The sequence below is a fragment of the Sus scrofa genome, chromosome 16 (genome assembly GCF_054392235.1).
Source record: "Sus scrofa isolate SSC_HxYL_T2T_F1_AM1 chromosome 16, Sscrofa_HxYL_maternal_Yorkshire_Landrace_v2.0, whole genome shotgun sequence".
Lineage (NCBI taxonomy): Eukaryota > Metazoa > Chordata > Mammalia > Artiodactyla > Suidae > Sus > Sus scrofa.
This window is the reverse complement of record NC_139398.1, coordinates 48861526-48876696: the sequence shown is the minus strand read 5'-3', so window position 1 is coordinate 48876696 and position 15171 is coordinate 48861526. Positions and strand designations below refer to the sequence as shown.

At 38.5% G+C, this 15171-nt stretch overlaps 1 protein-coding gene across 8 annotated transcripts in view; it reads right to left on the bottom strand.

Annotated features, from left to right (window-relative positions):
- Window positions 1–15171, bottom strand: part of LOC102159433 (uncharacterized) — a 908266-nt gene that overhangs the window by 337396 nt on the left and 555699 nt on the right. For 5 of the 8 annotated variants that reach the window (XR_002339577.2, XR_014831355.1, XR_014831358.1 and 2 more), the window contains one exon: window positions 7955–8152. The exons of 2 other annotated variants lie outside the window; for them this stretch is intronic. The gene's annotated coding sequence lies outside the window, so the exon portion shown is untranslated. The remainder of the gene's footprint in view (window positions 1–7954; window positions 8153–15171) is intronic. One more of the 8 variants, XR_014831356.1, reaches the window with a different exon arrangement.

Sequence of the window (15171 nt, the reverse complement as noted above, 5' to 3'; positions counted from 1 at the left end):
GACAAAGAAGGCCATTACATAATGATCAAAGGATCAATCCAAGAAGAAGATATAACAATTTTAAATATCTATGCACCCAACACAGGTTCACCACAATATATAAGGCAACTGCTAACAACCTTAAAAGGAGAAATCGACAATAACACAATCATAGTGGGGGACTTTAACACCCCACTTACAGCAATGGACAGATCAACCAGACAGAAAATCAATAAGGAAACACAGGCCCTGAATAACGCATTAAACCAGATGGACTTAATAGATATTTATAGGACAGTTCATCCAAAAGCAACAGAATACACATTCTTCTCAAGTGCACATGGAACATTCTCTACGACTGATCACATCCCAGGCTACAAATAAAACCTTGGTAACTTTAAGAAAATTAAAATCATATCAAGCATCTTTTCTGACCACAACGCTATATGACTGGAAATCAACAACAAGAAAAAAAATCTGCAAAAAACACAAACACATGGGGACTAAACATGTTACTAAACAACCAATGGATCACTGAAGAAATCAAAGAGGAAATTAAAAAATACCTAGAAGCAAATGACAACGAAGATATGGACACTCCAAAACCCATGGGATGCAGCAAAAGCAGTTCTAAGAGGAAAGTTTATAGCAATACAAGCCCACCTCAGGAAACAAGAAAAAGCTCAAATAAACAAGCTAACATTAAACCTAAAGCAGATCAAGAGAGAAGAACAGACAAGACCTAAAGATAGTAGAAGGAAAGAAATCATAAAGACCAGAGCAGAAATCAATGAAACAGAAACAAAGAAAACCAGAGAAAAGATCAATGAAATGAAAACTGGGTTCTTTGAAAAGATCAACAAAATTGATAAAGCACTAGCCAGACTTATCAAGCAAAAAACAGAGAGGACTCAAATCAATAACATTAGAAATGAAAAAGGAGAAGTAACAATGGACATCACAGAAATACAAAGGATCATAAGAGACTACTATATGCAACTATATGCCAGTAAAATGGAAAACCTAGAAGAAATGGACACATTCTTAGAAAAGTACAATCTTCCAAAACTAAACCAAGATGAAATAGAAAAGATGAATGGACCCATCACAAGAACTGAAATTGAAACTGTGATTAAAAAACTTCCGACAAACAAAAGTCCAGGACCAGGTGGCTTCACAGGCGAATTCTATCAAACAGTTAGAGAAGAGCTAACACCTATCCTTTTGAAACTGTTTCAAAAAATTGCAGAGGAAGGGATACTCCCAAACTCATTCTATGAGGCCACCGTCACCCTGGTACCAAAACCAGACAAAGATAGCACAAAAAAAGAAAACTACAGGCCAATTTCACTGATGAACATTGACACAAAAATCCTCCACAAAATACTAGCAAACTGAATCCAACAATACATTAAAAGGATTATACATCATGATCAAGTGGGATTTATCCCAGGGATGCAAGGGTTCTTCAATATCCGTAAATCCACCAGTGTGATAAACCACATTAAAAAACTGAAGAAGAAAAACCATATGATCCTCTCAATAGACATGGAAAAAAGCCTTTGACAAAATCCAACACCCATTTCTGATAAAAACCCTTCAGAGAGTGGGCATAAAGGGAACCTACCTCAACATAATAAAGGCCATATATGACAAACCCACAGCGAACATCATTCTCAATGGTGAAAAGCTGAAAGAATTCCCACTGAGATCAGGAATAAGACAAGGATGTCCAGTCTTGCCACTATTCTTCAACACAGTTCTGGAAGTCCTAGCCACGGCAATCAGAGAAGTAAAAGAAATAAAAGGAATCCATATTGGAAAGGAAGAAGTAAAACTATCTCTATTTGCAGATGACATGATACTATACCTAGAGAATCCTAAAGATTCTACCAGAAAACTGTTAGAGCTCATCCACGAATTTGGCAAAGTCACAAGATACAAAATGAATACACAGAAATCGATGGCATTTCTATACACTAACAGTGAACGATCAGAAAGAGAAATTAGGGAAGCAATCCCATTTACCATTGCATCCAAAAGAATAAAATACCTAGGAGTAAACCTACCTAAAGAGACAAAAGACCTATACTCTGAAAAGTAGAAGACTGATAAAAGAAATCAAAGATGACACAAATAGATAGAAAGACATACCATGCTCAGGAATTGGAAGAGTTAATATTGTCAAAATGACTATACTACCTAAGGCAATCTACAGATTCAATGCAACCCTATCAAATTACCAAGGACATTTTTCACAGAACTCAAACAAAATATTTCAAAGTTTGGTAGGAAGCACAAAAGACCCAGAATAGCCAAAGACATCCCAGACTCCCAGACTTCAGACTATACTACAAAGCAACAGTCACCAAAACCATATGCTACTGGCACAAAGACAGAAATACAGATCAGTGGAACAGTTTAGAAAGCCCAGAATTCAACCCATTCACCTACAGCCAACTAATCTATGACAAAGGAGGCAAGGATATACAATGGAGAAAGGACAGCTTGTTCAATAAGTGGTGCTGGGAAAACTGGACAGCCACATGGAAAAGAATGAAATTAGAACACTCCCTAACACCATATAAAATAATAAACTCCAAATGGATTAAAGACCTAGATATAAGACCAGATTCTATAAAACTCTTAGAGGAAAACATAGGCCAAACACTCTATGGCAAACAACGCAACATCTTCTCAGATCTACCTCTTAGAATATTGACAATAAAAAGAAAAATAAACAAATGGGATCTAATCAAACTTCAAAGTTTCTGCACAGCAAAGGAAACCCTAAACAACATGAAAAGACAAACCACAGAATGGGAGAAAATCTTTGAAAGTGAATTGACGGACAAGGGATTCATCTCCAAAATTTATAAACACCTCCTAAAGCTCCATACCAAAAAAACAAACAGTCCCATCCAGAAATGGGCAGAAGATCTAAACAGACAGTTCTCCAAAGAAGACATACAGATGGCCACAGAACACATGAAAAGATGTTCAGCGTCACTCATTATTAGAGAAATGCAAGTCAAAACCACTATGAGGTACCACCTTACACCAGCCAGAATGGCCATCATCTAAAACAATAAGTGCTAGAGAGGGTGTGGAGAAAAAGGAACCCTAGTACACTGTTGGTGGGATTGTAAACTGATGCAACCACTGTGGAAAGCAGTATGGAGAGTCCTCAGAAAAGTAAACATAGAACTACCATTTGATCCAGCAATCCCACTCCTGGGCATCTACCCAGAGAAAACCACGACTCGCAAAGACACACATACTCCAATGTTCACTGCAGCACTATTTACAATAGCCAAGACATGGAAACAACCTAAATGTCCATTGACAGGGGAGTGGATCAAGAAGATGTGGTACCTATACACAATGGAATATTCTCCAGCCATTAAAATGAATGAAATACCAGCATTTTTAGCAACATGGATGGACCTAGAAATTATCATACTAAGTGAAGTCAGCCATACAATGAGACACCAACATCAAATGCTATCACTGACATGTGGAATCTGAAAAAAGGACAGACTGAACTTCTTTGCAGAACGTATGCTGACTCACAGACATTGAAAAACTATGGTCTCCGGAGGAGACAGTTTTGGAGGTGGGTGGATGTGCTTGGGTTATGGGATGGAAATCTTGTGAAATTGGATTATTATGACCATTATACAACTACAGATGTGATAAATTCATTTGAGGAATAGTAATAATATATATATATATGCCACAATCAACATTGAATAAATTATTCCTGATCAAAGAGAAATTCACTCTATGTAGTTACACAGCCAAGCACCACTTTTAATGAACAACCAGAGCATGTGTAAACTATTTGATGGAATTACAGGGGTATCCCAAAGAATATACATGAAATAATTTTTGGAACAACAGAAAAGCACTCAAGTAACATTGTCTGAACTGGCCACTCATTAACTGTGAAACTTTGGAAGAGCCGTGATCCTCTCTGAGACTCTCAAGCTCTTCATGTCTTAAAAGGGGACAATAGGAGTCACCGTCGTGGCACAGTGGTTAACAATTAGAAGACGTGAGGTTGCGGGTTCTATCCCTGCCCTTGCTCAGTGGGTTAAGGATTCAGCATTGCCATGAGCTGTGGTGTAGGTCACAGACGCGGCTCAGATCCCGCGTTCCTGTGGCTCTGGCGTAGGCCGGTGGCTACAGCTCCAATTAGACCCCTAGCCTGGGAACCTCCATATGCCACAAGAGTGGATCTAGAAAAACAGGCAAAAAAAAGACCAAAAAAAAAAGGGGAGGGACAATAATATTGGGTTGTCACTGGCCCATGACATGCCTCTGTGAGAATTAAAAGTAGGCATCTTCTAAGTATTTAAATTCCTCTACACTAATCCAGTCTGGTACAGGCTCACAGCTTAGTGCTCAGAGTGTGGACCAGCTTTGAGGCCCCATGGGGATCACATGCTGTGAGCCAACTTGCACATTCATGCACCTCAGCCATGGTCTATCTCACAAGAGAGGGGTGAGGATGAAATGAAGATATTTTGCTAAATGTAAAGTGCAACACAAATGTAAGAGAATGTAGAGGTATGAGTAGAATCAAAAGTTGGCTTTCGAACTGGAAATTTAGAAAGATTCCATGAATGAGGATTTCTCGAAATTTTTAAATCTAGAAACACAAATTATATACACTATATAAATCAGTAACAGAATATTTAGTAGGACTGGGGTTCTGAGCCAGAACGAAGGGCCTGAGGCACCTGAAATCTACTTTAAAAGACACATCCAGAGTCCTGCCTCTGGAGGCTTCTGAGTCAGGAGGTCTGAGAGTCTTTAACATTCTTATTTATAATGCTCCTCAGATTTTCTTTGATGTGCACCCCTGTTTAAGCATCACAAGCTTAAAGAATTTAAGCCTAGCAGCAAATCAGGTATTATGAAGCCACACTCATTTCTCATTTACCTGAATTATCCAGAGAGCCTTTAAATGAAAAGGAAAACATATGGCATAAAGAACAGTAATAACAAAAAACCTACAAAAAAACCATAAAAAAAAATCAGCTAGGATATTGCTTAGTAAGTTGCTGGTTCATAAAATATTTAAAGAATGCACATTCCAAAGTTCATAACATATGGTACAAAGTATCTCTGTACTGTCCTAGCCACTGAGCTATCAGGCCAAAAATACTAATCTTGTTCCCTACATGCTAGAGGCTACTCAGATGCAATGTAAATCTCAGACAGCATGTCCGCCATCAAATTTGATATCCAATGAGGTTATCATGAATCAGATCAAAGTAAACAACCATAATCATTCTGCTTTTATACAAACCCAGGCCCATCAAATGCAAAGGCAATAATTCAAACCTAATCATTTCAGTAGCTTGACCACTATAAAGTAAATCTTTCATGAAAGCACAAATATTTCTAGTTTCAACTTAGATTCTATTAAGATATTTAGTCATTAGGCTTCCATCCCCTCAGCTGCTCTATATTCCAAAAATTAAAAGAGGAGAGGTAGTTCCCTTCCTGGCACAATGGAAACAAATCAGACTAGAATCCATGAGGATGCAGGTTTGATCCTTGGTCTTGCTCAGTGGGCCGGGGACCTGGTGTTGCCGTGAGCTATGGTGTAGGTCCCAGATGAGGCTTGGATCCCGCATTGCTGTGGCTGTGGCATAGGCTGGCAGCTGTAGCTCTGATTCAACACCTAGCCTGGGAACTTCCATATGCCACAGGTGCTACCCTAAAAAGCAAAAGAAAAAAAAAAGAGAGAGAGAGAGAGAAAGAAGAGACAGCACTTTGTATGTCTTATAAAGTACCACTAATACCACTGCCAGGAGAAGGTATATAATTCTCAAAAAAATTAAAAGGACTCATTTCAATCTGCAAAGAATAAGCCAGTGACTCCCTAGGCTGATATATTAAAGTACTGCATCTATGATATGAGTACTCTATTTTTATAAACTCTCTGGAATTAGGTTTAATTATCACAGAAAATTAAAAAGAGAGAAATAAACTAGACAAATGGCCTGGGATTCTGGGTTTTGAATTGGACATATTACTGCCCCAACCTCACTAAGCAGTCATTGTCTTTGGACTATTGACACACTTATCAATGAAATTAGTTTGGAATCTGATCCTAAAATATTTTGGGGAAAAAAAAGTAATTCATACAAGATTGATTCGATCTGGCACATGGAGTCTTTTTATATAATGAATTTGTAAAAGTCACAATTAACAGCTGATGACAAGATTAGAAAAATGAGCTTCTGGTTGCCATGACAATTTAGACAGCATATCACCACCCACTCCAATAGCAACTTAAATAATGAACATAAAGACATATAATGGAACCCACACAGAAGTGGGTGTCAAAAGCTAAGAAGTTAAACCACAGATGCTGTAGAGATGATGGAACCCTTCATAGAGTGACATAGGAAGTGGCCGCTGAGAACAGGGTAATTTTCTTGAGGTAGAGCTCAGTCTAAAATCCAGGTGGTTCATGAAGGACCACATTTTACTCTGTGCTAGTAAAGACCACATTGTCATTCCTATGTCAGCAAGTAGTTGCAGGTGACAATTCTGCAGAGTGCTTATCAGAGAAGAGAGATAGGTTTTGGCCATACTCACCATATAAATGAATGGTAGTAGGTACACATATTCAAAGCTATTAAAAGAAAAGCTGATGAACATGTTCCACTTTAAATTGTGAATTATAGGAAATGAAAGGAGCATCTCTTGGAGTTTCCATTGTGGTTCAGCAGGTTAAGAACGTGACTAGTACCATGAGCACATGGGTTCAATCCCTGGCCTTGCTCAGTGGGTTAAAGGATCTGGTGTTGCCTCAAGCTGTGATGTAGGTCAGAGACATGGCTCATATCTGGCATTGCTGTGGCTGTGGCATAGGCTGGCAGCTGCAGCTCCAGTTCGAAACTCCCATATGCCATAGGTGCAACCCTAAAAAGACAAAAAGAAAAAGAAAGAAAGAAAGAAAGAAAAGAAAGAGAAAGAAAGAAGAAATGAATAGAGTATCTCTTAACTGTAATGAAGGGACGGGCCTACCAACCAGGAGTATGTTATACAGGTAAAGTAGAGGTACAAAGTACATTTCATTGAGTGTAAAAAATTATTCTAAGATGTATCATTAATTTTTATATGAAAAAAAATGCTGCTAACATTATCAACTTAAGATATCGTAAATTCAGAGATATTAATTACAACGTGAAAAAGTACATCTTAGAAGTGACAAAATATGGTGTCTCTTATTCATCTGTAATCATTCTTGTATGAGTTCGTTCATCCATTTAGTCAACAAATATTTTTAGTACTTCCAATGTGAAAAGTACAAGTTTTATATTTATATTATCAGTCAACAGTATTGTTGTTTTTATAAACCCTGAGAGAAGAATCTCATTGAATGGACCCTATGACAATTGTGAAAAAGATCCTGGAGTTTAAAATGAACACATTATACAGGTAACTCAATAAGGTTTGTTTCTGGCTGGTATATTATGATACATATGCATATAATAAGAATTACATATTTTTAAAGTTATAAGCATTGGTGTCAAAGCTGAAGGTTCATATGTACTTACAATTTATCTCCAAGTTAAATTTATAATTTAAGTTAAAGATAAAATTAAAATTTATCGGACTTCCCGTGTGGCTCACAACATAACTACTCGGTGTTGCTTCTACAATGGCTGTGGCTCGACTCCTGGTCAGGAACTTCCATATGCCACAGGTGCAGCCACTTGTTAAAAAAAAGAAAGAAAAAAATATTGTAATTTATCTCCAACCAAAAGTTTACTTAATATGTTTCCTATAAAATAATATGACGAATTTTGAATGGGGCTCAGGCTAGATCATAAATGCCATTTAATTCACAACTAGCTAAAGTATCATACTTTAGTTTCATTTCACAATAGACCTCCCTGACAGGACAGCCTCTCCTTCCTTACATCCCAGGGCATCTTGGTCTACTCACATCCTCCTCTTTGTGGTGATGGCAAAAACACTTCCTAGTGGCTTGAAAACATCTTGGAGAAGCTTCAGGGATCCAACTTGATGCCTATCAGAGTAACAGTAGTGTTTCCCATGCAGACAAATCTGGTGGTCTCAGCTAAAGCTGATATAGGGGCATCCCAAAGGAGTATCCATTTCCAAGTTCAGGATGTTCCTAAATCTCCAAAGAAAGAAAATCCAGATTAAACCGGACAATAATCCAGACTCTATGTTCAGCCCTATCTCAGGTTTAAACACTCTTCATCTCAATATAGAAAGCTGGGAAGAATGCAATTCTTCCCTGACCTTGTGAAATGAACATGTACCCTTTTACCGCAAGCTAGAAACAGAGAGTCAGAGGACTAAGCAGCTGAGAGGATTCCTAGCAACAGGGCTGCAGGCCAGATCCTTAACTTTTCTGAGCCTTAGCATCTGACTTCTAATTATGAGGCCCAAAGTTCTGTGAAGTATAAATGTCAGTTATTGTTGTAACAGAAAATAAAAATGCTAATTTTTATTTTCATAAAAAAGTATTACAATATAATAAAGTGCTATTAGTATAATACAGGTGGTGAGTATGGGGTGCTCTCCTTGCTGTATGCTTAATATTTTTCATAGTAAACCATTGGAAAAGAAAGAAAATATGGTTTAAAAAGCTGTGATCCTCTGGCTCAGGTTAAATCTCTACCTCAGTGTCTAATATCAAGAACTCTGAAGGTTCTGAGATTTTACTCTCTTGTAAGCCAACAAATCAGGTTCTCACTGTTTCCTGAATGCTGTGAGAAGACATAAGACTCCTGACTTAGGAACAAAAGACATTATCACCCACAGAGTATCCACAGGTGCACTAGCCCTCAGAGCCCCACTGACCACAGGACCAGGTGATGTCTGCCCATGCTGCACGGTGTGCCACAGTAGAGGAAGGCAAAGCTCAAAACCTGACTCTCTTCTTCTTCTTCTTTTTTCTTTCTTTCTTTTTTTTTTTTGAGGGCAGCACCTCTGGCATAAGGAGTTTCCTAGGCTAGGGGTTCAATCGGAGCTGCAGCCGCCAGCCTACACCACAGCCACAGCAACACAGGATTCGAGCTGCATCTGCGACCTATACCACAGCTCACAGCAATTCCAGATCCTTAACCACTGACTGAGGCCAGGGATCGAACCTGCATCCTCATGGATACTAGCTGGGTTTGTTACTGCTGAGCCACAATGGAAACGCCTACTATTATCTGTTCGCATACATTACAAAAATAAATGTCCATATACATCTTACACTGTAAAGAGTTACCCATAAATGCTGTTTCAATGCATGCCTTTTTTTTTGTCTACAATGTGTATATTTACAAAGTTTTATTAATTGAGCAGAGATCCTAATCTATGAGAACTCATAGAAGAAAAGTGTAAAATAAAACATGCTGTTGAGATGAAAAAATTACAAAGAAGAATTGGAATGAATTTCTTAAATTCCTTATTAAAAAGAACCCCTTTCTCTTCTTTAAAAATATATTTGACTGGGAGTTCCCATCATGGCTCAGTGGTTAATGAATCCAACTAGGAACCATGAGGTTGTGGGTTCGATCCCTGGCCTCGCTCAGTGGGTTAAGGATCCAGCATTTCTGTGAGCTTGGTGTAGGTTGCAGATGCAGCTCAGATCCTGCATTGCTATGGCTGTAGTGTAGGCCAGCAGCTACAGCTCTGATTAGACTCCTAGCCTGGGAACCTCCATATGCCATGGGTGCAGCCCTAGAAAAGGCAAAAAAAGACAAAAAAAAAAAAATACATTTGACCGACTGATGTTTAACTTAAGTAAGCTGATTACCTTATAACTATATATATAGTTAAATATATTTAGTTCCATTTCCCAAGCCTTAAGGATTAATGTTCTTTTTTTTTCTATTATTATGGACTTTTCTTCATGTACTCCACATGCCATGAGAAATTGGGAAATTTCAGCCCATTATACTACAGGTATCATCAAACTAAAAAAGGAGAAATGCTCTCCTTATTCTTTCCAGGCCATTAAATGTGAATCATAATAAGCTTAAGTGAAATATTTTACAAACCCTATGCTTTTAATCACCATGCTTTAACACTTTTAAAATATATATATATATATGATATACTTCTCTCCACACATATACCTCATCACTATGCGATAACTGTCCATGTATCTGTCTTCCCCATTCAGCTACATTCTTCAAAGTTGGGGACATTTTTGGTTCTTTAATTTTCAAAGCCTATCACCACCTGGCTGGTACATACTAGATACATACTAGATACTCTTTAGTTGGAAAAAAATGTTTTTAATTAGCCTTCAGTAAATTATTCGCAGAAAAATGAGTAGGTACTTCTTGTGCTTTTTGGCACTCTATTCTGAGGATAACATATATTTTTCATATGAATATTCATGATAGGCTCTAAAATAAGCAAAACATTTTTACTCTTATTTTTAAGATAAACTCCAGATTGGGGCATTTATGACATAAAGTAAAATGGTCTTTCCTGACAAATTTTTTAAAGTCTTATTCTGGAAACATCGTAAGCTACATTTCTAAAGGATTTAATATGTGAATTTATGAAAATGCTATTAGAACAAAGTAATTGAATGTAAGTGCAACAAAGACCCTGAGAGATCACCTAGTCCACCATTTTAAAAGAAATGAACAGAGGAACCATTTCTCCAAAGAAAATGTTCTAAGAAAGTCTTATATAAAAGGAGATGAAAGTGGAGATTCTAGTTAAAGGGGAAGCCTTTTTTTTTTTTTTTTTCTTTTTGGTTGCTTTTTTGGGCCATACCTGAGTCATACGGAAGTTCCCAGGCTAGGGGTCAAATCTATACCATAGCCACAGCAACTTGGGATCTGAGCTGAGTGTGTGACCTACATACCACAGTTCATGGCAACACTGGATCCTCAACCCATTGCATGAGGCCAAGACCAGGAATCAAATCCACATCCTTATGGATACTAGTCAGGCTCTCATAACCTGCCGAGCCACTACAGGAACTCCCTAGTGGAAGTCTTAATGTAGAGCTCTACCTAAGTACTCTCTCTGTTCCCTACTGAGTGGGCTTTAACGGTTATCAGGAGCCACAGCTTGAGATCAGCTAATCAGTGTGATACTCAAGACCTACAGTAGTTCTTCTAAAATCTCTAGTTATTTTATATAGCAGCTCCTCATGAAAGCATTGAGATTTTCAAACTCTCATTCTCATGTTCATTCCACTCCATTGCTCCTTAATGATTACAGAAATATGTTAATGACAGTCTCGGTTTTTACCTAATTGATATTACTATACAGGTAACTAAAGCCAAAGTTACAAATGCTGACATGAAAGCACCTTGCTGGGACCAGCCTGTGCTAACTCAACTTGCAGAAGAAATACGTCAAGAAGCCTACGTCCAATCTTCTTTCTCCACTGATGGAAATGCCACAATGTCTAAAAATCAGGAATTTTTGGAGATGAGTGTTTCCATTTTCAGTGCAGAAAGTGGGCCAGTCTACCTTTTTGTCCCCTAGGGTGACTAGAAAATTGGTGGCTTTACAGCAAAATTATGAGATTTGCTTTGAAAATACTTCAGGATGTTAACTATTAGAAGTGAAATTGTTACTAATGCCACAACATAAAAGTAAAGATTGTCATTATATCCAATCTAAACAGCACCTCTCCCCCTAACCTCTTTCCTCTAAAGGGCTCTTGTTTAAGCTTATAACTGCATTAATCTGTCTGAAAGGGCTATCATTCATCCCAGAGGCAATGTGCTAATGGTTTGTTTTCATTCACATTCCCATTCCACCCAACTCCCTCTTTTTCTTCCAAAATGAGGGTAAAGCTGTGAGAGCTCTGAGCACATTAGCGCCATTTTTTGGTGTCATTACTTCAGAGCTGACCACGACACACTGAGGTACTGCTGAGAACTGCTATTCTGGGGACTGATGTCTAAATCCCTGAGGGTTACAGAGCCTGAAACCTATGCAGTGACCTAGTGAGAACTAAAATATGTGCTTCTAATGATACACATATATAAAAACAATGGTCTTGCCTTACTGGACTGAATATTCTATCTGCCTAAACATACCCTATTTATTTTGTATGGGATTTTCTCAGATAAATAAGAGTAATATCCAGACACAGAGAATGGATTTGTGGTTGCCAAAGTGGGGGTGAGAGTGAGGGTGAGGGTGGGGGAGGGGTGAACTGAAAATTTGGGTTTAACAGATGCAAACTGTTATATATATAATGGATAAACAACAAGATCCCGCCGTATAGCACAGGGAACTACACTCAATATTCTGTGATAAACCATAATGGAGAAGAGTATCAAAAGTGTGTGTGTGTGTGTGTCTGAATCACTTTGCTGTATAGCAGAAATTAACACATCGTAAGTAAACTATAACAGAATTTTTAAAAAATGAAATGAGTAATATTACTATGCCATATGAGTGAGAATAAGTGACATTTCAACAATGCCTACAGTAACATCCACACTCTACAATAAATAAACACATTGCCTTGAATTCACTGATTTGAACAGGTCCCATCAATATGACCACCACAAAAGCAAAGCAAATCACTTGGCCTCCATCTCTCTCCAGAGAGGTGTTGCCCTTTGAGTACTTTACTCTCATTGGTCTATTATCAATTGACAAATTTCACTGAGACTCTATTATGTACCACATACTGTGTAGACATTGAGATATTATGGGGAATGTGTCAAGTACAAAATTCTTTCCAGAGCCATTGGGGAAGACATTTAAGAAAACAGGCAAATACAACATACTGTGAACCATGCCAAGAAAGGAGAACCGGTGATTCCTAGGGAGGTGTACTGAGGGGAGGAGGGGAGACCAGGGAAGGCTCCACAGAGAAAGTAATCTAAACTGAGGCCCCATCACCTGCTAAGCTGATCTTTGTGCATGTTTCTCCAACAGCTAGTGCTCTGCTCCTCACTCTTCATTGAACTAGTTCTTAGCACTGTTTAGGCTTCAGTTTAAATGTCCCTTCGACAGGGATACTTACTCCCCCAAACTAGCATCTTGTACATTCACTTTTAGAACACTACTGACACTTTTCATTACCCACATCTCTCTCTGCTACCAGCCTGGGGGCCCATGAGGGCAAGGACTACTTGATTTTGCTGTAACTAATTTAAGTTTGGAGTTGGTCAGGTAAGAGCATGAAAGGCTGATGGGACAAGAGAATTGAGACTGTTGGCAAGGAAGTAGTGGTTAAACTGATGGACTATGAATCCGGATATTAATCCCTCTGCTACCGCCACCAGCTATCAGTTACTAAGCACTTTCAGGGGCTTATAAACAGGTAAAAATGAAGGATCAAGAGACTCTAGGTCTCAGGGTTGTTGAAGAACTTATGTGGGAAAGGTAAGTGAATATGAGATCCAGAAGGGCATTTTCATTTGTTGAATTTCAAGATGACATTTAAAGGTAAAGGAATTAAAATAAAACCAACTTGGAGTCATAAGGCCCCAGGATAGTCCTGGGTGGGGGTGGGCTGCCTCAAATGGAGAGGCAGTGAGACAGTAGTGATGTCAGGAAGAGACTGAGAAACTGGATTGTTTTTTGGCTGCGCCCATGGAGTGTGGGAGTTCCCTGGCCAGGGATTGAACCCACGCCACAGCAGCAACCAGAGTTGCTGCAGGGACAACACTAGATCCACAACCTATTGCACCACAAGGAACTCTGAGCGACTGGATATTGATTGAGTTATCCATGTAGATACAAATTTGAAAGAGGAGGAATACTGAAAATTAAAGCAAAGAGGAAGGGCATAAAATCCCATAACAAGATGGCATCAGTTTCAAATTAGCAGGGGTTTTGCACAGAAATGAAAGAACACAAGAAACGTAGTGCTGGGTTACCAGGACTATTCATAAGCTCTAGTGGGTTGAATGTTAGCCCTCAAAAAGATATGTCCATGTCTGAAGTCTCAGGACCTGTGAATATTACCTTATTTGAATAAAAAAAAAGTTGTTGCAGATGTGAATAAGTTAAAAGATCATCTAGATTATATAAACCAATCAGAAAAAAATAGAAATAACCTGACAGAAATATAGGCAAAACTCATGAACAGAAAAGAAACAAGGAAGTGCAACATTTATATTAAAAAATACTCACTTCAACAGAAAAGAGGTAAAGGCGAAAAAATAATTTTATGCCACCACTGACAAAATTTTAAAGTCTGATCATTTTTTTATGGCCACACTTGCAACATATGAAAGTTCCCAGTCCAGGGATGGAATCTGAGCCACAGCTGCAACCTATGCCCCATCACCAGAATCTTTAAGCCACTGCACTGGGCCAGGATCAAACCTGTGCCTCTGCAATGACTCAAGCCCCCACAGCTGGACTGTGCCACAGCAAGAACGCCAAGTTTGATAATTTTGAACGTTAGCTAGAGGAGATTTTATACACTATTTGTGGAAGTATACATTGGTTAATCACTGGAAAATAATTTTGCTGTATCTGAAGTTATATCTTGCATACTCGTCTAGAAATTCTTCATAATCTTCTAGAAATTCTACTCCAAGAGAAATTCTTACACATGTTCCAGGAGATAATACAAGAATGTTTATGATACCATAATTAAGCAAAGAAGAGAAAGGACTAAGTGATATATTTATACCACTGGATACTAGACAACTGTGAAACTAAATAAACTACATCTATGCTCACCCATGGTTGTTTGTTTCACTCAAATGCAACCTTCTTAGCAAGGCCCATCATGAACAAGCCTTCGAAGACTGCCATCTACCGCTACCTTAGTACTCTGGATTCTTCTAGTCCTGCTCTATGTTTCCTTATCAGGTCTCACTTTCTAATATATCATCTACTTATTTATCACATCTATTGCTTTTTGCCTGTCTCCTCCTAGTAGGATGTAAGCTCTATGAGAGCAGGGATACTAATGTGGTTTATATGATGTACACCAAGCCCATGGCAGACGACCTGGCATAGAGTCTGCATTCAGTAAAGATTTGCTGAATAAATGAATGTTTGAATGAATATGGGTTGATCTTTTTTTTTTTTTTTTTTTTTTTTTAAGGGCCGCACTAGAAGTTCCCAGGCTAGGGGTCAAATCAGAGCTGTAGCTGCCGGCCTACACCACAGCCACAGCAATGCAGGATCTGAGCCGCATCTGCTACCTACACCATCGCTCACAGCAATGGGCCGGATCCTTAATTG